General features: G+C 40.4%; 1 long non-coding RNA gene across 4 annotated transcripts; it reads left to right on the top strand.

Moving 5' to 3' along the window:
- Window positions 1–21,017, top strand: LOC138106164 (uncharacterized). 4 transcript variants are annotated; one of them, XR_011148921.1, is made up of 5 exons: window positions 1–599; window positions 3,454–3,681; window positions 5,364–5,433; window positions 16,738–16,869; window positions 18,266–21,017. It is a non-coding gene; the product is annotated as an uncharacterized lncRNA (long non-coding RNA). The 4 variants fall into 4 exon arrangements; XR_011148923.1 differs by lacking the exons at window positions 16,738–16,869; window positions 18,266–21,017 and adding an exon at window positions 7,035–7,506 and having other exon boundaries at window positions 4–599; XR_011148920.1 differs by lacking the exon at window positions 18,266–21,017 and having other exon boundaries at window positions 5–599; window positions 16,738–17,194.
- The last annotated feature ends 5,268 nt before the right edge of the window (window positions 21,018–26,285 follow it).

The raw sequence follows: 26,285 nt of genomic DNA, 5'->3' as shown, positions 1-26,285 counted from the left end.
AAGTCCAGACAAGTTTTTAAGGAATAACTTAAACACAGCCACAGATTTCAGCATATTGAAGTGAAATTCTGGCTGGCTCATTGCAGAAGGGATGGCTGTTTGTAGGGTGGCTGATAACCCCAAAATGATCAGAGGATCTGTTCCAATTTCTCCCATGGACTTCCTCTCTAACCTTGAGACTGAGAAGTGAGGAATGATTGGCTTTTGGAAGTCTTGGCTCCCAAAACCCCTTCGATGCTCCTGGGTGGGGCTCACAACCAACACACTACTGGCTTTTCTCAAATGGATCATTTCCTCTTGGCTTTCAACTGAAAACCTTTTGAAAATTCTTGCATTTAGCCAGATGCAGATTGGAATTTTTTTCATAATCCTGAAATGTTTTCTGGGATGTTGACTGTCATTATTTTCCATCCTGTAGTCAAGGCCTTCTGGTGATATATGCACCCAGAGAAGAGAAGGTGATCAGCTGGATGAACAACACTGATTCAGAGGGAATCGGACCAACTTTACATGGGAAAGATTTTAAATAGGATTTTTTTCTAGTGAATTTCCAAGCAATTTAATTTTGTCTTCATAAACATGGACATTTTGTTTAGTTGGTAAGTAGTTCGCCATAACTACATTTTTAATTGTCTTTCAAATTTCTTCACTGAAAGAGTGGTCAGGCATTGGAACAGGCTGCCCAGGGAAGCGGTGGAATCACCATCCCTGGAAGCATTAAAAACCATAAAGATGTGGTACTTAGGGCTATGGTTTTGTGGGGGTTCTGGAAGTATTGGGTTAATGACTGGACTCTGTGATCTTAGAGGGCTTTTCCAACCTCAATCATCTCTGATTCTAAATTAAGGATTGGTCCTCCAAGAGGGATCTTGGAAACCAAGTGGCCATCTTGTCAGTCAGTTACACTGACTTCAAATCATCAGGCTTGTTGGTATTTTTTTTCCAAAATCAGAGTCTGGTTTTTAAAACTCTGCCCAGAGATGGTGGGATTGAAGAAATCACTTGAAGGTACAGCTACAAATCATCTCTCACTTCTCTCTCTGGTGTGTTTAGCCTTAACCACATGAAAAGATTTTATGGAAATGTTATTAATGGGCCATTGTTCAAATATGACAATGTGCAAGTGTTTGCGAATAGGCTTTTCTTGTCAAGCTTAACATGTCACTGAAATAATTCAAAATCTTGCAGCAATTTTGCAGCACGATTGCCCAAATTATCCACGTCTGACACTTAAAACGCCCTGTTGCAGTGCAATACCATAATTTCTTCATTGCAGTACATTGTGAAATATCATTTATAATTAGAAGTGTTTCAATGTGTTTGTTTGGCTGGTTGGTTTTTTTTTTTTGTGGTTTGTTCTGTATTTTTTTTTTTTCTTTTTTTTTTTAATTGTAGTTCCTTCCTGCAAATAAGCTTTTGAAGAAAACAAAAAAGAGAGCTACAAATTCAGGAAATCAACAGCAATTGTATTTGTTGTCATAGTAGAACTAATATAATTTTTGACATTTCAATGCATTTTTGTTTGTCAGGAAATTTTCATCCTGTTGGATAGAAATGGGCTGATAGAGAGAATATTTTTCACTCCAAACAAGAGAAATGGATTAATCTGTTTTGATGCAGAAGGGCTACAGGGCAGGCCAATTCTCAAAAAACGAGGAAGCTAAGAGTTCATTTCTGGAAGTAATCACTTATATTGTGCATCAAAAATCCTCTCTATGCTTGTAAATCTGTTGCAATTTTCTGAAATAGAGTGGCCTCTGTCCATAAACAACATTGCTACCAAGAGCAGGTTTTCCTGTCCATTGCTGGAACCAATTTTCAGACAGTTTTATCAAGGCATGGGATGTGTCAGAATGAAACATAGCAGCTGTGAGAGCCACCTTGGAGTTAAAAATGAGTTGTGCATCCTGCTGCTCCTCGCTCCTAAACCACACCATTCTGATGCCTTTATAATTCTATGGATACACCTTCTGGCCTTCTGTGCCTCCAGATTTATCTTTATTAAACATAACACAATCATGGGATGCTTGAGGTCTCTAACCCAATGACACCAATCAAAGGGGAATCAAGTGGGTCAGGTTGCCCAGGGCTGTTTCTAACAGGGTTTTGCATATTCCTGAGAACGGAAACTCCACAATCTCCCTGGGCAACCTGCTCCAGGATTTAATCACCCTCACAGCAAAGAAGGTATTTTATGCTTAAGTTGAATTTTCTGTAATTCATTTTGTGCCTATTGCCTCACATCCTGAAAAATCTTGTGCCTGATTTAGTTCCAGTGCTCTTACAGCTTGGAAAGAAGGAATCTCAGGACAGACCTTATTGTTCTGCACAAGTACCTGAAAGGACGCTTAGCCAGGTGGGGGTTGGGGTCTTCTCCCAGGAAAAAGGATGAGAGGAAATCTCCTCAAGTTCTTCCAGAGAAGGGGCACCTGAAAATGTTGTCAGGCATTGGAATAGAAAGGAATAGGAATAGGCTGCCCAAGGAAGTGGTGAAATCATCATCCCTGAGAGTGTTCAAAGAACATGTGGATGCAACTCTTGGGGACATGGTCTGGTGGCAAACACGGTGGTTCTGGGTGAACAGTTGGACTCAATGATCTTGGAGGTCTTTTCCAACCTTAAAGACTCTGTAATTCTGTAGAAGCTGTTCTTTACAATTCCATTTCACATTATGTTGTTCATGGCCATGTCATAATTGTGCCATAAGTCATAATTAGGTACTTCAGTGGTTTCATATATGGCATTCCTGGGCTGGCCACTGGGCAAAAGTGTCACAAGATAAGTAATTTACTTAAGAGTGATTTTAAAGTATCAACAGGAATTATATCCCTGAAAAAGCCGGACAAGGAAATGCAGTTCTACAGTGCCTAAGGCAGCATTAACACTTCCTGTTAATTAACTTAGTGGGGCCCATAAGAAAGATGGGAAAGGCTTTTTAGCAGGACTTGCTTAATAGGACCAGATCTAATGGCTTAAAACTAAAAGAGGGCAGACTCAAACTATGGAGGAAGTTCTTACAGTGAGAGTGGAAAAACACTGGCACAGGTTCCTCAGAGAGGCTGTGGATGCCCCATCCCTGGAAATATTCAAGGTCAGGTTGGATGTGACTCTGGGCCACCCCAAAGGGCCTTGGACTACATCACCTTTAAAGGTCCCTCCCAACCCAAGCTGCTTTATGATTCTTTGATTCTGTGAATGTTAAATCTCCTCCAAATGCCCCATTTAAACCTGAATGCAGTGTCTCTGATGCTGCCACCCACAGTCCTGCTCACAGTCAGTAAATCTTCCCTTCAGAGGAGAATAAGGCGTCTTGTTTGAAAATTCACCAAAACCTGGGAGCGATTTATGTTCACTCACTGGGGGAAAGTAACATGTTATCCCTATTTCCATGGAGATGACGGTGTTCTGGTTTCTTTCCATTCTTTTGTTGCTCTTTTTTTCTCCACAAAACAGCTGAGAATGATCACAACAACCACAGGCTGGACTGCTCTTTGGCCAAACCTCATTACTGGGAAAGACATGACATGGCAACACTGCCCCAAACTTTTCCATGTCCATGAAAAAGGAAACAATGATTTAAGAAAAGAAAGAGGACTTGGAAGCATGAGAAAGGAGAAGAAAGCAAGATAAATGGCTGTGACCTTGGAGACATCACTCCTAGGAATGAGAGAGGGGAAGGAGGTAAATGTTAGGGCAAATCCTAGAATGCTTTGGGTTTGGGAAGAAACCTTAAAGATCCAAAGTCCTGCTATGGACAGGGACACCTTCCACTAGAACAGCAAAGGCAGTGTCAAGAGGCTGCTGCACTCCCTGAGCACTGGGAAGTTCCTGTGAGTGAATATATTCACTTTCTTTTCAAAAAGACTCAAATTCCCACTGTCCATTTTCTAACCTTCCTGGGCAGATTCCTTCTTGGGATGTGGTCTGTCTTGGGGAAATAAATCCAAATCTGATGCAAGGATTTATTGGTTAAAATTAGTGTTTGTTTGATATTCTGGGATATAGCCTCCACCACAACAGCTCCACTGCAGATTTCCCTCTCTCAAAAAACTGTTTTGTTTTGTTTTGTTTTGTTTTTTTTTACCATTCCTTTGCTGTTTCTTGGTGACTTGGAGGAGGATTGGGTGAGTGGATGCTCCCAATTCCCTTACATTTAACCCACTATTAAGTTCACTGAAATACTTTTGGGTTAATGGTTTTCTAACTTAAACCACTGCAGTGTCTTCCTACCCTGTTGTAAAAGCCAAACTGAACCATGAATTATTTATTAACCATAATAAATTCTTGAAAAGAATTCTTGAAAAGACTGAAATCTCTGCATGAAACAAACAGAAATATTGCCTCATTATCACATATATTTCATATAAACTTCATTAGCCCCAGCCCAGCCTTTCCACGTACTCAGTCACCCTGATCTCAAGCAGCATCTAGTTCACCACAGGACCATTCCTGGGTAGTTGTAGGCTTTTTTGCAGAGGCCATTTTTATAGCATCTCAAAATATTGAACAAATCTGCCCACACCCACCTCCAGCATCCACCTCCTTTCCATCTGTGATACTCACTCCCTTTGTCTTACAGGCTCATGTGAAGGAACAGTGATGGGAAACACTGGAAACAAATATTCCTCAGCAGCCTCCACGCTTGACACCAAAGTACTTGGTCTGCTCTTCAGCCTTCTGCAATCTTCTGTTGCTGTGGCTGTTTGGCAGCTCAGGGGAGAGCCAAGCACTCAATGTCATCTCTCCAAAAGCAGTGCTGGCTAAATGCAGACGTTTCCATTACTCACTCAGCCCACACTCCCTTGTAGTCGATGCACATCAAGTCCACAGAGTCAATATTCAAAGCATGATTCATTTTCTTCTGAAGCAAACCTGTTGCAATAGCAATGTGCTGTAACAAAATAATGAGCTGCTGAGCAGGTACTTGGCACGATGGCACAGAAATATGGCTTTGAAGGGACCTTACCTCAAACCCAACCCATGGCTGGTGCACACTCCTCAGGGTGCAAAAATATCATGGTTGACTTAACATGAGTTAAAGGAAAAAACATTTAAAGTGAAGGTCTTTCCAAGAAACCTGCATTTCCCACTCATTCTCTGTCCCAGAATTTCCTTCCAGGGCTGGGAGAAGGGTAGGGCAGATGTAAAACCTTTCCCTTATGGAGCAGCTGCTTTACATTTCCAGGGAATGTTAACCTGCTGGTGGGCTGCTGTCTGCCAGGACGTGTTTGTAGGTTGTTGTTATTTCATGAGCTTGCTCGAAGGAAATCAGATGGAACACGCTGATATCTGGGGATGATCATTCAGACAGGTCCAGCTGCAATCTTTCTAATCACTGCTCTGTAATTCTCTGTTTCACACAGGAAACAACCCAAGGACAGAAGCTTCTGGATTCTAACACTGCCTCCTACAAAGGCTCCCTCTGTATTTAAGGTAATCAGATGATCATTTGTTTTATCTTCCTTGAGGAACAAAGAGCCTGTGGAATTCTGTTGTTGGCTTACTTGAAAAAAAGTCTGAAAAAACCCCTGGCCCCAGATAAACAGCATTTTCAAGAACCAGTGTCCTGTTCTGCTAAACATGCATTTACAACACAGTCTTTTAAGTCTGTGCCATTGATCAAATGGTTTACATCCATTATGAATAGAAGTCCTGATTATATTTCTCCATGATTAAAAAAACGAACTGAGACCCAACATTCTAACAAACTTCAGCTGAAGTCAGTGGCCTGAAACCTGCAGGTGACTTGGCAACTGAGCTGACCCATGAGCTTTCAAAACTTCTCTTTTTCATCTGTCTATTTTCTCCCTATGACAGGAAAGGTTTGGTGAAGCTTGTAGGGAAAGGTCTTTGTTTTTTTGTGATACCAACTCATACGAGAAACAGACAGGCTTTCAGATTTACATGTGACCTCTCCTGAAATCTTTTGAAGGTGTGAGCATTCCGAATCTCTGAGGAGAAGGTTTTACCTCAACTATAATTCGTAGAAAAACTTTCTTACCTACTTCAGGCAATAAAGACAAACTAAGCAATTAATTGCTTGTGGAGGATGTGGCCATCTTGATCCACATCACATTCCCTTTCCATGATTTAGGGTTATCAAAAAGCATCCCTGCTTCCACTTAAATCATCTTGTGTTTCTTCCCTTCCTTCAGACAAGAGAGGAGAAGATGCAGATGAGAGCATCCGTAGGCCACCATAATTGTACAGAGGTGACAAGTTTGGGCAGTGTTTACAGGAATCTCCACACACACATCTACACACAGTCTGAAAAACTGATATCAGCAACACCTGAATTTCTGCCCTGGAGATGTTTTAGCAGCAGCAGAAAATATCAGAATTCCTGATCTCACACCCCAGTAGGAATAAATCTTAAAAATGCCATTGAATGCAGGTGAAATATTTGAGAATATTTACACTACCTGCAAATCTTACCCACAGACTCTGTGAGCAAATAGTCCCTCTTTGGATCTAAAATAACCTCCAATTTTCTGAATGATATCCAAAATTAGATGATATATTTTGGTAGAAGTTGCTCTGGGTTTGACATCATTAGCAAAGAAACATCCATGCCAAGCAGTTCTGAGGATATGAGTAAGTATGTGTGTCAAGATAGATTTAAAAATAAAGTGATTATACCAGATCAATATTCCAAATCATAACTGTGCAGGGAGAGGAGAAAATAGTAAATCTATTTTTATTTCTTGTGACGCATCATTTATGGCAGCAACAATTACTACTGTAAATATAATCAATTAAATCTATTGGATACACCAAATCTAATAATTTGGGAAACCTATAAACCTGGATTTTGAGGCTATACAGAACCACTGTGACTAACTGAGCAGTACAGGAATACTGGTTCTTGTATTTATTTATTTATTCCAGTTTGGAATCTATTTATTAGAAATCCAGCGTTGGGTTCTGTTGCCAAACAGATTTTTGCTTTCTATACATTTTTCATATATTTGTAGCTTTGTAGACTACTAATAATAGATGGTTGTAGCTTCTGGTGCTTTTCCCCTCCTTTTCAGAACACTAAGCTAACCTTCTAACACACTGCTGAAATACTATTTAGTCTTATTTTCAAGAAGAGAACCTCCAACAAGGACATTTTGTTTTCCAACCAGAATCTGAGAAGACACAAGAAGAAATGGGGCAAAGAAGCCCCTGGACCAACCCTAATGGGGCAGAAAACTACCTAACCAACTGCTCTTCTAATTGGACAATATTTGTTAAATATGCTGATTTGTTAAATTTGTAAAAACCATAGAAATCTGATGCTGGGTGTGCCCACAACCGTGGAGGCACCTGGGAGCTTCCATTAAAGACCTGCTTTTTATCTTACTATTTTAATACTGTTGCAAGTTCAGGGTCTTGATTTCAGGCAAGAGTAGAGAATTTCTCTGTCTCACTCCTCCTCTGGCTGTTTAATTCTTAGAACTATTTCATCTGTTAAGGTTTGTGGGGATAATAATAAATGATCAGCTGAGATTTTTTACTGTCTCTACGGTCACTCTTAATTGTTATGTATTTAGCAGAAAGAAAATCATGTGTCAATGTCCTGGGACTGGGATTTGCCTGTTTAAGCTGGACTCTAAAATGATCCTGGTAGAGAAATAAAATTCAGTGACCTCCCAAATACCAAGGCTGGCTGTTGGCTGCTCATTATGAGATAATGGGGGCAAGAAGTGTCATGGCTTGATACCACACCGAGTTCATCAATGGCAAACCTGATCCTGGGTAATGCAGTTAGAGGGAGAACTATTTGCCAGTGCAGTAAACAAAGCTGGGAGTTGTGTTTCAGCCTGTTCTCCACTCTCCTTTGGTCACTTGCTGTGAGCAAAGCCAAGGATTTCTGCAAACAGGGAAGCACTGTCATACAGGATACGGCAGCAGCTCCAGAGGCAGTGAGGGCTCAGCAAGAGCTGGAATTGCTGCTGTTTTGTGTGCTAAGTCTCTCTCCAAACTGCCTCTGTTAAATATTATTTTTAAGTGCCATGTCTTGTCAAAGAGAGATGCATTTAATGGCAGCTAACATCCTTTTTTGCAAACATTTATCACTCTCTTCCCCTTCCCTCCCCCCAGACCCTTTCCCCCCCTTCATCTGTAAAAACAACTATGCTAGGGATCAATTATCCTAAAGCATTAAATCATCAGCAGTACTCCCAGCTGTAAAAACATCTGCATTATAGACTCTGCTTCTTCCTAAGAGACAGAGATGTAATTGATTCCCTCATTCTGGCTTGTTGTAGAGCTTCTGGTTTGTGTTATGCTGGGGGAGTGGGTGGGGGAGGTGGGAGGGAGGCATCTTGCCTTGCTCTAAACTGATTCTTGTTCATGAAGCACATGCCTGGACTGAGAAACAGAGCACAGACCACACTGCAGAGAGCAGCTTCACCTCTGGTGCCTCCCACAGCCCTTGTCTGCTCTTTTAATATTGCAGGGGTAAATAATTTCCCGTGCAGCGAACCAGGCATTCCTGTGCTCCCAGGAAAGGGAGGATATGTGTGGTAGGGAAGCTGCCGCAGAGCTGCCACAGGAAAATTGCTCTGCAAAGCCCTTCCTTCTGCCTCCCTGCCTGTAGCTGCCTTAGGGACAAAACTAATGGCCACCGGTGCCCCTGCTCCAGTGCAGAGCAGGAAAACAAAGCCATTTGTGTTGTCATTCCTGCAGTCGTCTGCAGGGCTGTCTTCAGGATTAAATGTGCTGATTAAAGCCGTCTGCGAGCCTCAGTCTCTCCACACCTGTGGGTTTATCCACGGTCACAGCTGACTTGAGGTGCAAAGGTTCCAGCTTAGCCTTCTTTAGGGACTCCGTGCTTTCAGAGGTATCTAAAAGTCACATAATCACAAGAATGGTTTGGGTGGGAAGGGACCTTAAAGATAATCCAGTTCCAACCTCTGCCATGGTCAGGGACACCTTCCACAAGAACAGCAAGGGCAGTGTCAAATCTGTACTCCCTGAGCACTGTGAGTATAATTCCTGTCAGTAAATATATCCACTTTCTCTTCAAAACACTCTAATTCCCGCTGTCCATTTCCTAATCCTGCTGGGCAGATTCCTTTCAGGAACATTGTCTGTCTTGGGGAAATAAATCCAATTCAGATGAAAGCGTTATTTGGTTAAAATGAGCGCTTGCCTGACATTCTGACAGCATTTCAGCACAGATGTAAAACACAGCCTCGTAGTGGCTACTGAGAGGAAAATTAACTCCATCCCCGTCAGAAGCTGCACAAGGCAGGGTGGTAACACGGTAAAAAGGCAGATTGAGAACAGGGCTCTCCTCTCAGCCTTGCCTTTGGAACAGCTGCTTCAAGTCACTGAGTAAATCCATTATAAGCCCACACAGGTGGAAAATTAGGAACATCTATCTTACAGCAAAAATAAAAAGACTGCTGGGTTTGCAGTCTATGAGTTTTACTATCACCTTCACTTACATCTAATGGGTTGTTTCTGCACATAAATTACAAGCACTATTTTTTTCTCCTTTTCTTTTTTTTTTTTTTTTTTTTTTTTTCTTCTTTGGGATGTCTATGCTTGGGAAGAGCAAAGATGCTCAGGAGTATTTCCTTCTGTGAAGAGCTTTACTGCACAGCTCTGTGATGGACAATTACTTACCCAGTTCTTCCCCCACTGCTGAGATTCCTTGAAGAAGTAATTTTCAGGTAGAGAAAATATCTGCTTCTCTGGACCCCCAGGGAGGTGATCCTGTGCAAACTGCTCCAGGTGGGGCTGCATTAGCAGGGAGGTTGGGCTAGATGATCTCCAGAGGTCCCTTCCAACCCCAACCATGCTGGGATTCTGTGGAAGGTCCCTCAAGATGGTTTAATTGAAATCCTGCCTGTGAAGCTACACAGGGGTGCCACTCAGATTTAGAAAACTATTTTTAATGGATTTTCTCACTAAGGACCAAATTCAGTCCTTCAGGGTCACTGGTGTCAGAATAATTCTGACCTTAATTCAGTGAAAGTGTGTAGAGCTTTCACACATTCACTACTCAGATATTGGGAGAATCAGAAGACAAAACACCTGGGGAAGCTGAAATGCCAATAAAGAACAGGTTTCTCTGCTACTTAAAAACATCTTACCCGGAGAAGCAGTTATAAAAATGCTTTTCCAAATATATGCACTTATAAAAGTGCTTTTCCAAGTGTATCTATGTTTTTTGAAATGTTATTTTAGAATAAACTATTTCATGGACTTAGGAGTGCAGCTATGGAGGCAACAATGTGGGGCATCACGAATCTGCTCCACTAAGAGGAGAGAATTTTAGACTCCTTGTTTTTAAAAGCTGCATTTTCAGTGTCAGGAATGCCAACTTCTCCTGCACAGAAGTTATGAAGTGAAAGATAATGGAATGGGATCAGTAGGAGCTTTCACAAAAGACAACCCAAAGCTGGGTGAAGATTTGACAGCAATGGGTTTACTTCACCAAACAAGCAAAATATTGTTACTGCAGGTTTTTTACTAAGACGGAGCAAAAGAAGTAAAAATGTAAAAAATTTATATTTTATTAATTAAGAAAAGTCTCATATCCTTTGGGCTTACACCTCCCATGGTTATTTAGGAGTTCCAGCCCCAAAACAGAGCTTTATTTGAGTAGCACAAGGTTCAACACAGAAGGAATATTCATTTATATTTTAAAATCTTAGCAGGAATAGTTTAAAAATGTCAGCCTTAAGAGGCTGAATTACCAAGAGGTGTTTTATTCATACACCTTTAGAGGCAACAGTACATTCAGCAGCAAGGTTATTACCCCACCCTAATTTCTCACCATGTTTTAAAGCAATATTTTCTTGGATAATTGCTTAGATCCATTGATTTTTGCTCCTTTGCTTAGTTACCCTCTGATGACAATTATCAATCCTCCTGGCTCTTACCAGCATTAACAGCTGCCTATCCCTGGATTACATTGTTATTCTTAGTTTGTCTTCCTGGCTGGGATTTCCAAAGATAATAAACTGCATCTAAACATATTTGGGGGGAGAGTGGGGGTGGGAATAATCAAAAGAACAGATAATTTTTAAATATCTCAGTTAAGCTGCTGTGATGAAGAAACAAAACAAATCAGTGACATTCCAAATTAGGTGGAAATTATTCTGAGAGACTTACCAAGCTTCTGTCTTTAACAATAGCAGTTATTTATTCCATGTTTGCTGTGTGATAGGGTGGGGAATTCACACCTGAATGAATGAGGGAGCAGAAGGAAGTTCTCAGTTGGGTTTTTCACCTGGGATCATGGCCCCACTGCTTGGGGAGTAGAGCTGGGTTCCTGTTTTCCAGCCTGAAAGAATTGCTTCTGAATAGTAGTAAGAGCAGAAAATGTTAAGGAACCAAAACTAGATTTTGATCAGACCATGACACTAAACTCCTTCATGGTGTAGTGACTGTATTAAATATGACCAAATATCAAAATCCCAATTTATTACGATACACACAAGGGCCAAATGGTTTTTAGTTAATGTTAAGCTTCAGATGTAGAGAAGAGAGAACAATACTAAGCATAAACAAATCCTGAATTTTTTATTCTTGGACCAAGCAAATGTAGCAAAAAAAAAGCCTCATCAAAACTGAATTATAGTGTAATACAGACATGGAAATGGAAGATATCTGACAAGCAACAGGTATAAAATACCCCTGGCTCAGATGATCTCCACTGACCTCTTCCCTACTCCATTTTCTGTTTGTCATCTTTGAACAATGAGGGGAAAATGTGCTGTTAAGAAGTTCAGCGAGAATGTTTGGAAATGTATCCTGGCCTCAATTATTGCACTTAAAGGATTTAGAAGAAATTTAATAGACGTTCTCTCGATATTGTGCCTGTTATTGTTTCATACAGAACATGACAGCACTTCTGACAGCTGCCAAGCTTGAAATCTCCTTTGTTGATTAAGGAAAAAAAAAAGAAAATTAAATACTGAGAATCAGTGAGTTGAAAGTGAGGGTAAAAAAGCCCTTTTGTTATTTTTCTCTTTTCCAAAACCTACTCACCAGTTGTAGCTGCTGTTTTCACTTGCAGGGCTATCTGCAGGTTGAATGCATTGTCACAAATTCCCTTCTCAGAATCAGAGAGGATATAATGTTGTAAACTGTTTATTACAGCCTTAAGCTTTTCAAATTATGGTAAAAAAATCAAACCCTGGAGACCCAGAATCAGAAGGAGGATGTTTTATATCCAAGAAGTGACTCAGTGTGCAATCTCTAATGTTTTTGCATTACAGCAAACAACATTTCCTGCTGCATGTTCTCTGAGGAAAGATTCAAATTTAGGGATTTGGGTTTTTTTTAATATAGACTTCAGTGACATCTGCAAGTCAAATATTAAATTATTCCTTGGTGGGATGCACAAGACAAATTTGTGCTGAGAACAAAATAGTCCTAAAATAATTTATAACCTCATGTAAATATTGAATGTTAGATTTCCTGGTGATTGAAGAGGAAAACACACTTACAGTGTATGTTTGATCTAAAAATAATGAACAAAGGATAACTTATTATAAAAATGATGAACAAAACCAACTTAAATGAAAAAGCCTCAAAAGCAGGAATAATTTTATTGTTTGCACGCACAAGGACATACATTGGCTACTTGCAAGGAACTACAGGGGTTTTGGACATTCAGGTATGTCTTAATCACTGTGTTTTTTATCTCTAACACAGACGTAACATTTGAACAATATCCACTGAATAAAAACCTTTCCCTGGCTCCACGAGTGAAAAGATGGGATAGCAAATATTTCATCATCCACCCTCAGTGGCCAAGAGACAGGTTTGACCTGATATATCTTTAAGTCAGGCCTGACCTGCTTAGACAAGGTTTAAAAGATGCTTTAAGGAGGATATTTTTCCCACTTGCTCTTCAGCACCCTCTCCAGAAGGTCATGACTGTCCTGTGGACCTGCAGATGCATCATCTCCCACCAGGAGGCTGTGCTTGAACTAAAGCAAATCCTAGAGGTGTATTCAGCTCCAGTTTAAGAATGTTAAATTTGTGTGTCTAACACGAGTGCTCAGATACAGCCCAGGTATATAAACTCTTGCTCTAGCCAGTGGATGTACAACCAAAACCATCAGCAAATTTTCCAGCATGATCCAGCACACTCATGAGCTGTGCTAAGCCCCTGATCTTTGTTGGCTGCACTGGGAATTTATTCACATAGATGGAAGCAGGTTGACACCTTAATTTTGATAAAGCTGAATCCCACCCTCTGGGAAACAACCCAAAAATTTATTTTCACCTGAATTCCAAGAGGTTTCCTCTGTCTAACTATTTGGGGAAAAAAAAAAAGTGAGCAATTAACCAAAAATAAAAGTCCCATTGGGGTACCTAAGTGAAACTGGTACAGAATGCTCTTCATAAATTTTTGAATAGAAATCTGTTGGAGAACCAGTTAGAGAAATCCCTGGACTGTGATCCACAGGAAATAAAAGTAGATGATACAAAAAGGTTTTTGATTTGTGAGGGGGAAGTTAGTGATGACATCAGTGACTTCAGTGGTAGAATTAAGACAATAATAGGAACTCCAGTAAATCACCATCCAGGAATAAATAAACCCATCACTTTTGACCACACCAATGAATCACCAGATTGCTCTGGAGGCACTGTGCTGTTGAAAAGGCTCCCATTTTTAGATTTAGTACAAAACAAATTCTGATCTTTTATTTTCATTAACAGCTGTGGGCCTTCCTTTTGTGTGTGACACATAAAATGGTGAAGGATGCATCAGCTCTGCAGAACTGACACCTTTGGCCTCTGGAGCTGGATTAAATAGTCAGGTTTTGCAAGTGGTGCCTGGAACGAGTTTCTTTTATCTGTGGAAGAGCTTCAGGGCATCCTGTGACTCCTGAGAGCCAGACAGAGAGAACCATTCATCCCCAAACTGAGCTAATTGGTGGATGTAGTAGGGAATGGCTTTAAACCGTGAGAGAGTAGGCTTAGATGAGATATTAGGAAGAAATTCTTCCCTCTTAGGGTGGGGAGGCCCTGGCAAAGGTTGCCCAGAGGAGCTGTGGCTGCCCCTAGATCCCTGGAAGTGTCCAAGGCCAGGTTGGATGGGGCTTGGAGCAGCCTGGGCTAGTGGCACATGGCAGGGGATGGAACAAAAGATCAGTTTTAAAGTCCTCCCAACCCAAACCACTCTGATTGTTAGAGCTAGACAGAGAGGGCCCTTCATCCCCAAACTGCTGTCATTCCCAATTGATTACTCTGGCTGGGACTGGCTTTGCTGCAAGCATCCAAACCAAAGCCTTCTCTATGCGTCTTCTTCCTATGTTCACTTGGCAAATGATTTTTGGTATAACTTTATTGCACATGGTTTTCCAAAGGTAAACTCTTCCCTGTTAGCCTGTGAGAAGTACGACCTTCACATGGATGTGTGACTTCTCCAGCCAAAGCCAGAGCCCTGCCCATCTCTGTGCCTGGCAGAAGCAGCCTTTATTTGCTGCTGCCCTGTGTGATGGCTCCATCCAGACTGCTGATAACAACCAGCACTTCTGAGGCTCCACAGTCGGGCTGAAGCCACATTAATAATTGAGATGGGCCAGAGAGCATTTGCTACCTCTGCTCCATGAAAATCTCTTAGCTTTCAAAATGGGATCAAGTGCCTGTATGGATAACTGGGAATGCTCCTTTGCCTGTGCCAACTTCTGCACCATGCCTGGGAATTACTGGGGAGGATGAATTGATTCAGGCAAAACTCTGCCAGGGAGAGGGGTCACACTTAACATATTTGCAAGGTGGTGCCTTGGTCACTGCTCTGGCTGCTTGATTTATTATTAGAGATGTTTACATAATTATAATTTAGATAATTGTAAACAGAATAAATGTAAGGCATTTGCTGGAGGTTTGAAATATGACCAGGAATTCTCTAGATATTGAATTTTTGTATAAATGAACATATGAGGACAGCCCTGGCCTCAGATCATGATTTATTCAATAGAGGCAGGGATGAGGGTATTGCTTGAAGACCAGACATCAATTAGGTGAGCTGAAACAACTTTCTGACAGCCTTTTTCTCCTCTGCATGAAAAGTGAGGCTGATCCTCTGGGTTAAAGCCAAGCCCATTGTTCAGTGGATGAATTTTATTTATGCAGATTTTTATAAGTTTTAATAATCTTTTATTTATGCTCCTCTGCCTCTAAACTGTTTCTTGGAGCTTTGCATGTGGAATTGAAATAATCTCATTTTCCTCTTATCTAAAAGACAGGTGTCTTAGGAAAGGCTCCAGGGTGCCTGGAGAGACATGAGCATTTCACTCTCAAGACAATACTGATGCAAGACTGGTGCATCTGCAGCGAGCAGCACCCCAGTGCTTCAGCAGGGGAGCAAAAGCTGTCTGGTGTCCTTCATTCTGAGTTTCAAGGGCTGCCTGGGTAGCTGTTAATGGGGGCTACTGGCTGGAGGGAAAAATAGTCCTAAATAAATCTTCCTCAGCATATTCTTGGTGTGCAACTGCATAATAAGGAGGGCATCCAAAGCCTGAAGGGGTATTTGGGTCAAAGAAGACATCGTGTAATTTATCCTGATGCTGAGCAGAGGCTGAGGGATGTAACGGGTGGGGCTGTGCAACAAGGCACATACCAGGTTTTTGAAAGAAATAATTAATGAGCTTTCTAGAGTAATGAAGGATACCTGAATTACAGGAAGTTCATTAAGAAGAATTAAAATTTCCTGGGTTTGGTAAACTCAGTTCTCCTTTCCTAACCTCCTACCTGCAGTGTGCTTGGCAGATGTGCACCTTTAGCAGATGTTTACAAGCATGGTCCATGTTCTGTGGGCTCTGAATGTGAATGTCTTTAACCTCAGTGATCTGACCATTGGCCACCCTGTCAAATTCAACTGCTTCTTTCTTTTAAAATGTGATGAAGGTCTTCTCTTCCCATCATATATTTCTGATTTGCTCTCTTTGGTGGGATGTCCTTGCTGGATGGACAGGGGCAGCCATAATCCCTGTTTTTCATTCCCCATCTCCTGTTTATACACCCATTATCACGGAAGGTTCTCTGTTTGAGTTTCGATTTTCCTGTAATGTGGCAGAGTAATTTGTAGCTCTCCCTTGAGTCATTGACTGTAATTTTTAACACCATCCCCACTCCTTCACTGAGGCTGCTAACACGAGTTATTACAGTTAAGAGGAAAGCTTTCTCCTCTGAAATGTGTCATCAGATTTGTAAAAGCTATTACTGAGAGATGTATTCATACTCCTGCACTTATGCCAAGCAGCTAATGATCTTTGGGGAAAAATAAAAATTAAAAAAAGAAAAAGAAGAAGGAGGATTCGAGACAAGTAATAATTTTTCTGTTTCATTTTCAACAACCCAGTTTCTAAAAAGTGAAAAATCTTTTCTACCTTGTGTTTAGCTACAGGTAGATATGATGAGGTAATTTGAAATAATTTAATTTAAGCATAATCAAGGTATTCTCTTCTGAAAAGTGAACTCCTTTTTGTCATCATAATCTCAGAGTGTACAATTTCCAAATCCATTGCTAGTGGCACTGTAGAGTCTTCTAATAGGGTTGTATTTGCACAGCATAGAATGGTCTCTTATATTCACAGGGATTCCTATTTTCAGCAGACACAGGTCAGTTTTTTTCCAGGATATTCCAGTTCTTTGGTCATTTCAGAGATGCATTCTCCCTTTTAAATTAATGAATAAAATCTCAATGGGAAAAAGTGAGTGAGCAAAGTAAATAAATTTTATTTACAGCTTTTTTTTTTCTCTTTTTCCTTTCAGCTGGAGCAGTGTGCACAAGAGGCTGGAAGCAATGGGCACCACTTGAGGCTTCCAAGCTCATCAATCACTTCCTTAAACATCTCCTCTGCTGCTACTCAATATTTGTGGCAACCTAGAAGTGCCTGCTGATGGGTAAATACCTGCCTCTAAAGAGAACTGAGCAGTGAAGGGCTTATTTCTTACATTTCAGCTTATTAATCATCATGACACCACCCTTTTTCTGCATGGAAGAGCATCCCTTAGCATTTAAATAATCTGGATTAGTGCAGCTCTTAGTACCTCCTCTTATGGCTTATAAATATGGAAGGACAAATAATGGGAGTCTCCCTTCCTAATTAAATTTCCTAATCACCAATCAATGGAGCTGGGTTGAAATTTAACTCTTGTACTCCTGTCTCTCAGTGCTTTACAGCAAGTTTATGAAGCTTTGGGATTTGCATTGTAGTTAAATTCAAGAACTCTGATGTGTAAATTAAAAAAAAAAAAAAGATTTTGTGGATTTCTCTCTCCGTAACTTCAAAATGTCAATTTTTCTTTTGCTTCCTGCTGAAAAAGTGTGTTCCCTGCTGTGGTAATTTTGCCAGGCTCTAGGAATACAGTGTGCATTGACAAATAATTGGACAGAAATGCTAAGTCAGAAGCATTGTTTGGTTTAGATTTTGGGCTTTTTTCGTGTTTCTTTTTTCTTACTGTTTTGCTTGTTGGTCAATAGGCAGGAAAACTGGGGGTTTTGGGGGTTTTATGTTTGTTTTGGTTTTGGTTTGGATTTTTGTTGTTTGTTTTTGTTTTGTTTTGGGACTTTTTGTTGTTGTTGGGTTTTGGTTTTGTTTGTTTTGGGGTTTTTTGTTTGTTTGGGTTTTTCTAAATTTTTAAAATTTTTTTTTCTATTTTTACTGACTGCTTTTATCCCTTCTTGTTGTCTTTTGGCTTTATCTCTCCAGGACCTCCCAGTGAGGCTAAACCCTGCTCTGCCCATGGCCACAGCAGCTCTTTGCTCCAGGGCAAGGCACACGCTGATGGCAGCAGCTTTTAATTGCTGCAGGAAGCAGCAATTTATCTTGGATTTACTAAAATCCAAGATAATTTTTGCTTTCAGAAAATCCATCTGTAGCCTTTAAAGGACCCCCTTCAATCTTGTCACATATTCAGCAAATGATGCTGCAAAAACCACCATAAAGGGGGGAGTGAACAATTCTACACATTAGCTCAGATATCAGGGTGGGCATCAGTGGGGTCTGCAGTGCTCTTCCCACCAAGGTTTTAAGTTTTTCTGATTTATGTGGAGCAGAATTAATCCAGAATCAAGGTGTGACTTGGGCCAAATAAGTGAGGCTTCAGTCATATTGCTGGAAAAGAAAATAAACTGTATGGGGCAGAAACTGTTTGGTTTGTTCTTAACGAAGAAAAAGATGGGAAAACAAATATCCATAAGTTTTCCATTACTTGGCTTCCATGTCACTTGTGGAACCTGAGTTGAATTGTTCTAAAATCAATATCAAATATCAATAAAAATAAACTCTTTCCCCAGCAGGAAGTGAAAGCTCACAGTGGAGCTGGAATGACCTTCACAGAGGATGGGAACCCAGGACCTGGCCATGAACCACTGAACTTTTCACAGGACTTCATTTTTCAGTTACCACTCTGTGTTTTTTAGCCATCATTTGCATTTTATTCTCCACAGTACCTTAAAATAGGGTAATTAACCTGATCTTCTGGCTAAATTTAGTGCAGGTAATTAATTTTTGCATCTCCAAACTTCCCCCATAACATTAATTACAGAGCTTTGCATTTGTTGCTGCTGCTGGAGTGTAAAGATGATGTTGTGGAAGTCCTGGGATGGTTTCCCACTGAAATAGTTTTTTTAATAGAGCTCTGAACAAACTGAGTGCACCAACTGGTGTTCTCACATTAACCTTATGAAGCAATAAGGAGGCCCTGAATAATTTATGCCCAGAGGGGGATTGCACAGCTCTCCTTGAGCCAAATGGGATGAACATGGGAGTAACTATGGCAGGGTCATTCAACGATCCTCAGAGGAATCCTGGAAAACTCTCTTAGGAGCTGGCATAGTTCCTAAGGTGAAATATTGAAATAAGAGGGGGGAAAAAAAAATTTATGGCTCTACAGCAGTGTTCTAGAAAGTGGTCATGAGTAGGTGAAAGTACACAGAGCCACGTATACAGGAGGAATTTCTTAGCCAGGGAAAACAACCTGGATTTTTGCTGTCAAATATTCAGCAAATCTATAAACAAACTGCTTTCCATAAATCTCATTTTTAAACCTGCCACTAACAGAAAGGATTGGTATTAACAGGGGATTACTGTAACTTTCAGAGAGTAGTGGAAGACTTTATTTCCAGTTTTTCGTGATGGTGGAGAGCATCAGGGTACCATGACCTTGGTTAATGTATGGTGAGGGGGCAAAGACTATTCAGTGCTCTTCATCATCCTGTGAATAGAACAGATTATTCTGGTTTTTGCAGATTCTCTTGGCTTTCTCAGAGGTGGTGAACATAAAATCTGGAAGAAAAGCATGCTCCATTATTTTTTATTACTTACAGAATAAAATACCTGAATAGTGAATTTTTTAAAATGTTGGAAAGAAGATTGACTGTGGATCTCAGGGAATATCAGTCAATCCTAGCCTTTTGGTGGTTTTGGAGGGAAGTTAGAGAGCTCCTTAAAGGCTTTTCTTGCTTTGTTTTTCTTGTTCATTAGTGAAAAAAGGAATATGAAAATTGTCAATCCTTTCTGGCCTTTTTTTCCTCCAAGCTGAAAAACATTTTAAAGGGCAGGGCTGAAGAGGCAATCTGCTACAACTGAATCAAAGAATGATCATTATATCAAACCTCTGATCACCACAAATTTATTTTTTTCAAGTTAAATAACATCATCTGCACATCAGGGCACATTCTTTGTGTTGCTGGAGTGAAGTGATGCCAGGAGTTAATAAGTCCACCCTATGAATGAGTGACATCTCAAGCTGTGCCTTAGCCATGTGCTTGCCCAACTGAAAAAGAGTCCTAAAACCCAAACATTTAGAAATATTTAGGTCCTTAACCCTTATCTGCTAATTTAAGATATGATTTATATGCTTCAACATGAAAATCTGGTGCAATTTCAGATGTTCTGCTGTCTCCAGGTGCCTCCACAGAAGGGGACAGGTTTTAGTACCAGATCCCTCAGCTCTGGGATGCCTTAGTGTCCCTAGGAATCAGGCTTGAGACTTTGTGTTGGTGCTCAGGCAGGTCAATCCACCTCCTAGAATTGAAATATTCCTCTAGAAATTTGGCTTTTTACGTTGTTTATTGCCTGTGTAAGTTTTCCTGTGTGAGGAGTTGTACTGAGGTTTTGGGTGAATCCCACCTAAAACATCGTGGTGTTGATTCCTGCCTATAAATCCCTGTAAAGGCTGGACCTAAGTGACAAACCTTCAAATCACTTTGAGAATCTGTCACTGAGCAGGGAAGTGACATTGAAATTCCATTGTCAATGCTCAAGGTGTTGGATTGAATTATTTTCTTAACAACTCCCTCATTGCTGGTTCCCTTCTGATATAAACCACTGCTTACAGATTTGGGTACAGATGACAGAGTCAGTTTTTGTTGATTAATCCTTGTCTTGACCAGCTGCTGAAATTTTAATGGGAAAGTTTCCATGTCAGAACTACACCCATCCTCCTAAATTCATTTCATCCCCCTTTTTCACTGTACCTGGCAAAGTAAGTCTTACTTAAAGATTCTATTTTCCATCATTTTCAGAAGTGGCCTGAAAGAAGCCCCACTTTTTCCTGTTTATTCTGCATTCAGATTAAGCCATTAGCTGTGTCTAAGAATATATTAAAGATGAAAGAATATATTAAAGATGAAAGAATATATTAAAGATGAACTATTAGAACAGAAACCAGGGTACTATTATGGTATTTTGTGCTGTCTAGGCCATGCTATCCTTTATTCAGCCATATGCTGACATAAAATAAGGATTTTTTTACCCCTCTATTACATTGACAGTTCTCTATATCTTTTATTTTCCTTTCTGATTTGTGTCAGCTGGTAAAGAACTGCCTCCCTCAAACATGTTATTTAAAGTGGTTTTGCCAGGGGTGGTTAAAGCTTGTTCATCTCAGCAATAAACATGTGCTAGATATGGTTGAAATAATATATATATTCCTTTGGAAATTGCTGGATAAAAATAGCTGTTTCCCTTAAATTGTTCAGACAGATAATGGTGTGAAATTGCAGACGGCGAAAGGCTCAACAGAGCCTGCGAAGATTAAAAATAAAAAAGGCTTTTTTCCCCAAATCTCACAAAAATTTATTCATGGTTATTCTGTTGGAAAACGGTGAAGATGTTCTTCCTGACTGAACATGCTCCAGAATCTTTGGCTCCATACTATTTTTCTGTCATATGGATACTTTTAGGCAACTGTGCTTGGTTTTGGTTTTGTGGGGTTTAGTGTGGGGTTGTTTTATTTTGTTTTCATTTTGTTGTGGCTTTTTTTTGTATTTTTGTTTGGGTTCTTTTGGTTTTTGGTGGTTTGTTTTCGTTTTTTTTTGGTTTGGGTTTATTTTTTTGATTCTTTGTTTTTGGTTGGTTGGTTTTGGGTTTTTGGTTGTTTTTTTTTTTGTTATTTTTGCTTTTTTGTTGGGTTTTCTTGTTTGGGCTCTTATTTTGTTCTTGTTGTTGGTTTTTTGTTTGGTGTTTTTTGTTGGGGTTTTTTTTGTTGGGTTTGTTTCATTTGTTTGGGTTTTTTGTTTGTTTGTTTGGGGCATTTCTTTTTGTTTTTGAGTAAATTTTATCATCTGAAAGACCCAGAGACATTGTGGATGCCCAGTCCTTGGAGGTGTCCAAAGCTAGGTTGGACAGGGCTTGGAGCAACCTGGGATAGTGGAATGTGTCCCTGCCCATGGCAGGGGGTGGAACTGGATGAGCTTTGAGGTCCCATCCAACCCAAACCATTCCATGATTCCATAATCAGTTAATAGGGAAAAACCTCCTGTACCTCCTTTGTACCTTCCCTTTTTGGCAAGAGGGAGTTTGTTGGGGGTTTGTTGGGGTGCTGCACTTCTAAGCTTTGAGGAGGATCTCAGACTCCTAAGAGAAACTGAATTTACTCATCAGAGGGAGTTTGAGAGATTAAACTACAGTTCATGAGGAAAGTTCTCCAGAATCAAGAAAGATAGAACAAGAATAAATATTTGCATGCTCTTTGTTTTCCCAACATGCCTTTTTCCTCCTTCTGCTCCCACACTGAACTCCAGGTAGGTGCACAGAGAGGATGGGAGTTATGTCTCATGGCTTTCAACGTCTTCTGTGTGGCACAGGAATTCTGATCCGGCTGTTTTCGCTCGATCTCAGCTGTACACACTGATTTTATTCATGTAGTCACTCTTGATTTTGCAGGCAGCCTCGGCTGCCTGGTTTAGTTACACATTTAAACATCAAAATCCCACTCATAGAGGAATCCAGGGAGGCTTATTCAGTCTGGAAAGGAGACAGAAATACAGGGTCAGTGTTGTGTTAGAGCAATTAGGTAGAGGCAGCACAACCAGAGGGACACAGTATTAGACCATAAAGAAGAAAAATGAAAACCCTCATAGGTGGCTGGAGGTAATTCCTATTTTTTCCATTGCTTTTGGGTCCAGGATTATGTTGTTACACCTTTGAAAGAAAGTATATATATATGGGGCAGCTTGCTTCTATAGTGGCAATAAACCACGTTAGAGCCAAACCTTTTGCTCTTCTCTACACAAAATTTCACTTGAAATTGTATTTCAAGATTAGACAAGAGTATAAATTCTGTATTTATATAGTGTTCTTATAAAAATCCTCTCTTTTTGGTGAACCATGTTCTTCCTTATGCATCAGCATTTTCTAAAGAGGAAGAAAACCCACGTGGGAAATTTCCAGCCTTCTCTAATCAAATACTTGTCACTAGAAGAACAACTTGAAATATTTCTGAGGCCTTGAATCACAGCCCTGCTCGAGTTTGAAGAAAAACTCCAAACACCATTTAAAATCTAAAAGCTATTCAAAACCTAAACATGTGTCTCACCTGGTTGATAAGGTTCCTTTTTCTGCCAAGAAAAAGAAGAAAGAAAGGGAAAGTTACTTCTAGGTGCCTCTAGAAGGCATTTTTGTGCAGAAATCTTAAATAAATGTTTTAAGATGGGATGAATCACTGTCTGTAAGTATCTGTCTCTCTTCATAGATGATTGAGGGTACCTCAGAGTTTGATTTAGAATAGTCAGGTAAGTTTGTGATAGCTAAAAGCAACAGGATTCTTCTCAAAATATTTGCCTATTACTTCTTTTCTACCTCCTTCTGTTTTCACACGGCCCTATTAAAACCTCTACAAATATAACCACCACCATCTTGTTACACCCAAAATCCCCACGATTGGTGCCATTTCCATTCCACTCTCTTCCACCAGGAAGCTTGATTTAATTCCCCAAGCAAACAGGTGCCTTTTTTTTGGTTGCCTGCTAAAAACTTCACGCAACTTAGCTTGAACATCACCACTACAATTCTTCCATTTCTGTTTCACTGCAGAACACCTTCAAATGCCCTCTCAATTCAGATCTTCTGGAAGCTTCATCTGAAAGTGCAGTCCCTCCTTTACCACTTCCCATTCTGTCTGATTCATTAACATAATTGGATAGTGATGACTGCCTAATGAATACTTATTAAGAATTTCCTATGCATATCTTGATGCTAATTTTGCAAATATCAAGGACACAGCCATCCAGTGTGTTTCAAGTCTGTGTACGAAAATCAGAAATGTAGAGCTCTCACAAAATAAGAAAATTATAGGTGTCAACTAAGGCTTCTTCTCATTCTTTTGTTTCACTACTGAACTGTTTTCTTCAGTAAGAAACCTTTATTTATCAAAAAACCCACACCATGATTATTAAAGGATACCATGAATAAAACTGACATCTCTAAAATTTTCCATGTATATGTATTACAAAAGGAATGGCAAATAAATGAATAGGATGTGAGTCAACTTAACTGGTTATGCAGAAATGCAGATCTTTCTTGTATCTCCACTCAGGTAATCCATAATTTATAGTGCAATGAAGACAGAATTCCGAAGAACATAGATGAGATTTATCTGCTATAATGAGGGTTTTTATTTTCCAGCAGAAGTAGTTCCTGTCCATCCATGATCAAGGAGTCGAATCTAGTTTCCAATTACTGGCCAAAACTCCAAGGAGATGCACAAAATATATTCTGTAAATCACACCTTATAAGCATTTTTCCCTTTGACTATCAAATAACAGGCAGTGTGAGTCAGACCTTCCTTAATCAGGGACCAAGCTGCACTGTGCAAGGGCAAAGATGGATGGGGCTGTGGTTTAGCCCAGGGGAAATTAAACCAAAGGAAAAGCTGGGGTGGGTTGGCACTGCTGAATGCCAGGTGCCCACCAAGCCACTCCATCACTCCCCTCCTCAGCAGAACGGAGAGGGAGAAAATAAGATGGAAAAAACCTTTTGGGTCAAGAGGAAGGCTGTTTAACAAAGCAAAAGCAAAGGCTGTGTGTGGATCCAAAAGAAAATGGAAAATATATTGTCTGCTTCCCATCAGCAGGAGATGTGCAGTCTCTTCCCAGGACATAGGTCATGTTGTTTCAGAAGACAAAGCTCTTAATCAGGAGTATTCCACTTCCTCCTCCCTTTTCTTGGCTTTTATATAAAGTTCTGGCCACCTGGCATCCAGACAAGGTCAACCCTCTACAGGTCTGTGTGAAAGACAGGGAACTAAATACAGGGATTCTTGGGATCCTTTCCTTCACAGAGTGGTCATGGAGTTGGACCCTTCCTGGCCATTTTCATAATAACTTCTTTATGTTTCATCTCTCTGTAAATCACATTAACACTGACACCTCATGAAGCATCTTCAAATAAGTAGAAGAATTCCTTCCGAAGTTTCCAGAGCATGTAGAGGAGAACTGGGTTGCTCTGTGTCCACATTCTTTTAATAATTGCTCTCCAGATTTTCTACAAAGAGAAGAGGATATTGCCTGAAAGCACGTCCCGCCCTAGTCCTTATCTGCCCTTCACTGTAAAATGATTGCAATAACCTGGAATCTGTTCTGCATCATAAAACTGGTTAAAAGAATGATGCTTATAATGAGCTTTTAGCATGTTGCCTCCCACAGCCTCATTTGAGTTTATCACTGCCTTGTTTCCTGCTGGACATGAGTCATCCCAGCAAGTCATCAAGCAAATCATCCCAGATTCCTCTCCAAACATCAATTAAAAGTTGTCTTGCCATCAGAATGTATCCCAAAGAGCACCCACAAGAAACAAACTCTTACAGAGATGTGACTACTCCAACTGGCTCAAGTATTTTGCATTTTACTTCATGGGAGTTGGGGTTTTATCCAAGTGTAAAGTGCTCCAAGTAAGCCATGATCTTCTTAATCCAAGCCTTATCAGGGAACTCCTTTCAGTCCAAGATGACATTGGTGGGTTCTCAAAACCAAACAAGTACATGGCAGATCATTTCCATTTGCCAAATACACCCTTCAACAGAATCCTGGGCCTGGCAGCAGCTGAAAACTGTGTTCACACTGGAGGTGTGAACTGGATTTGTGCAGCTGTGAACTGGATTTGTGCAGCTGTCAGAGATGCTGTCACTTCTGAGTGACAGGTGCATGGCAGGTGGCTTGCAAGGATTCTTTGGGCAAACAAATCATCCCTTCAGGTCACCTGAAGTTTTGAAGCTTGCAGTGCCAGTTTCTGTGTATTCTGGGTGCTGGCAGAACAGGGATCTTCCAAAAATGCAAAGATTTTTAACTCAAGGGTCCTTTCTTTACCTGTCATTTAATGGCAGCCTCTTATGAGTCTTCTCCTCAGCTTGGAGGCAGGTTCAGAGCCTTCCATAGTGACTTTACACATTTTACACCCTTCCTCCTTGAAGGGGGAGCAAGCTGTGCTTGTACATCAACAGATAACAAAATTCTATCGTGTCAGGATTGTGAAGCTGGTAAATTCCACGTCCTTCTGGTGTGTGGGGGTAAAGAACTGAGGAAACCACATCCGGTTGACTACTCTTGATTGTCTTCAGGTAATTAACCATGGCTGGAATCAATGATCCCAACTCAAAACTGACATGGAGAGCTTCATTTCCCAGATCATCTGTCAGCTCTTCTCTTTCGGGTTACGTGACTTGTTTTTCAGTTTTTTGGTTTGGGGTTTCTTTTGGTGATAGAGTCTGGTTTTGTCACTGATTTGGATGTGGGGGTTTGGGTAACATTTCTAAGATCTTGATGTAAAAAGCTTTTCCTGTACATTCAGAAATGATGAGTGAACAGTCCTTGATACCCTCATTAATGCTCGTGGGTGATGCATTTTTTAATGTCTATCCAGGGTTTTCTCCAGTGGGACACTCTTCATGTTCAGTTGTATGTGAATATCATGGTTTCAAGATGGGCACAGAGATCTGTAAACTGGAGGAAATCAAGATAGAACCACAACTTGATATGACAACTCAGTCCCAGCTAATTAGTTCCACAGGGAAACAAGATTAATTAGCCCAGACAC

This window comes from Aphelocoma coerulescens, chromosome 2, assembly GCF_041296385.1.
Source record: "Aphelocoma coerulescens isolate FSJ_1873_10779 chromosome 2, UR_Acoe_1.0, whole genome shotgun sequence".
Classification (NCBI taxonomy): Eukaryota; Metazoa; Chordata; class Aves; order Passeriformes; family Corvidae; genus Aphelocoma; species Aphelocoma coerulescens.
Note: the sequence above shows the minus strand (reverse complement) of the source record. Positions and strands in the feature narration are given on the sequence as shown.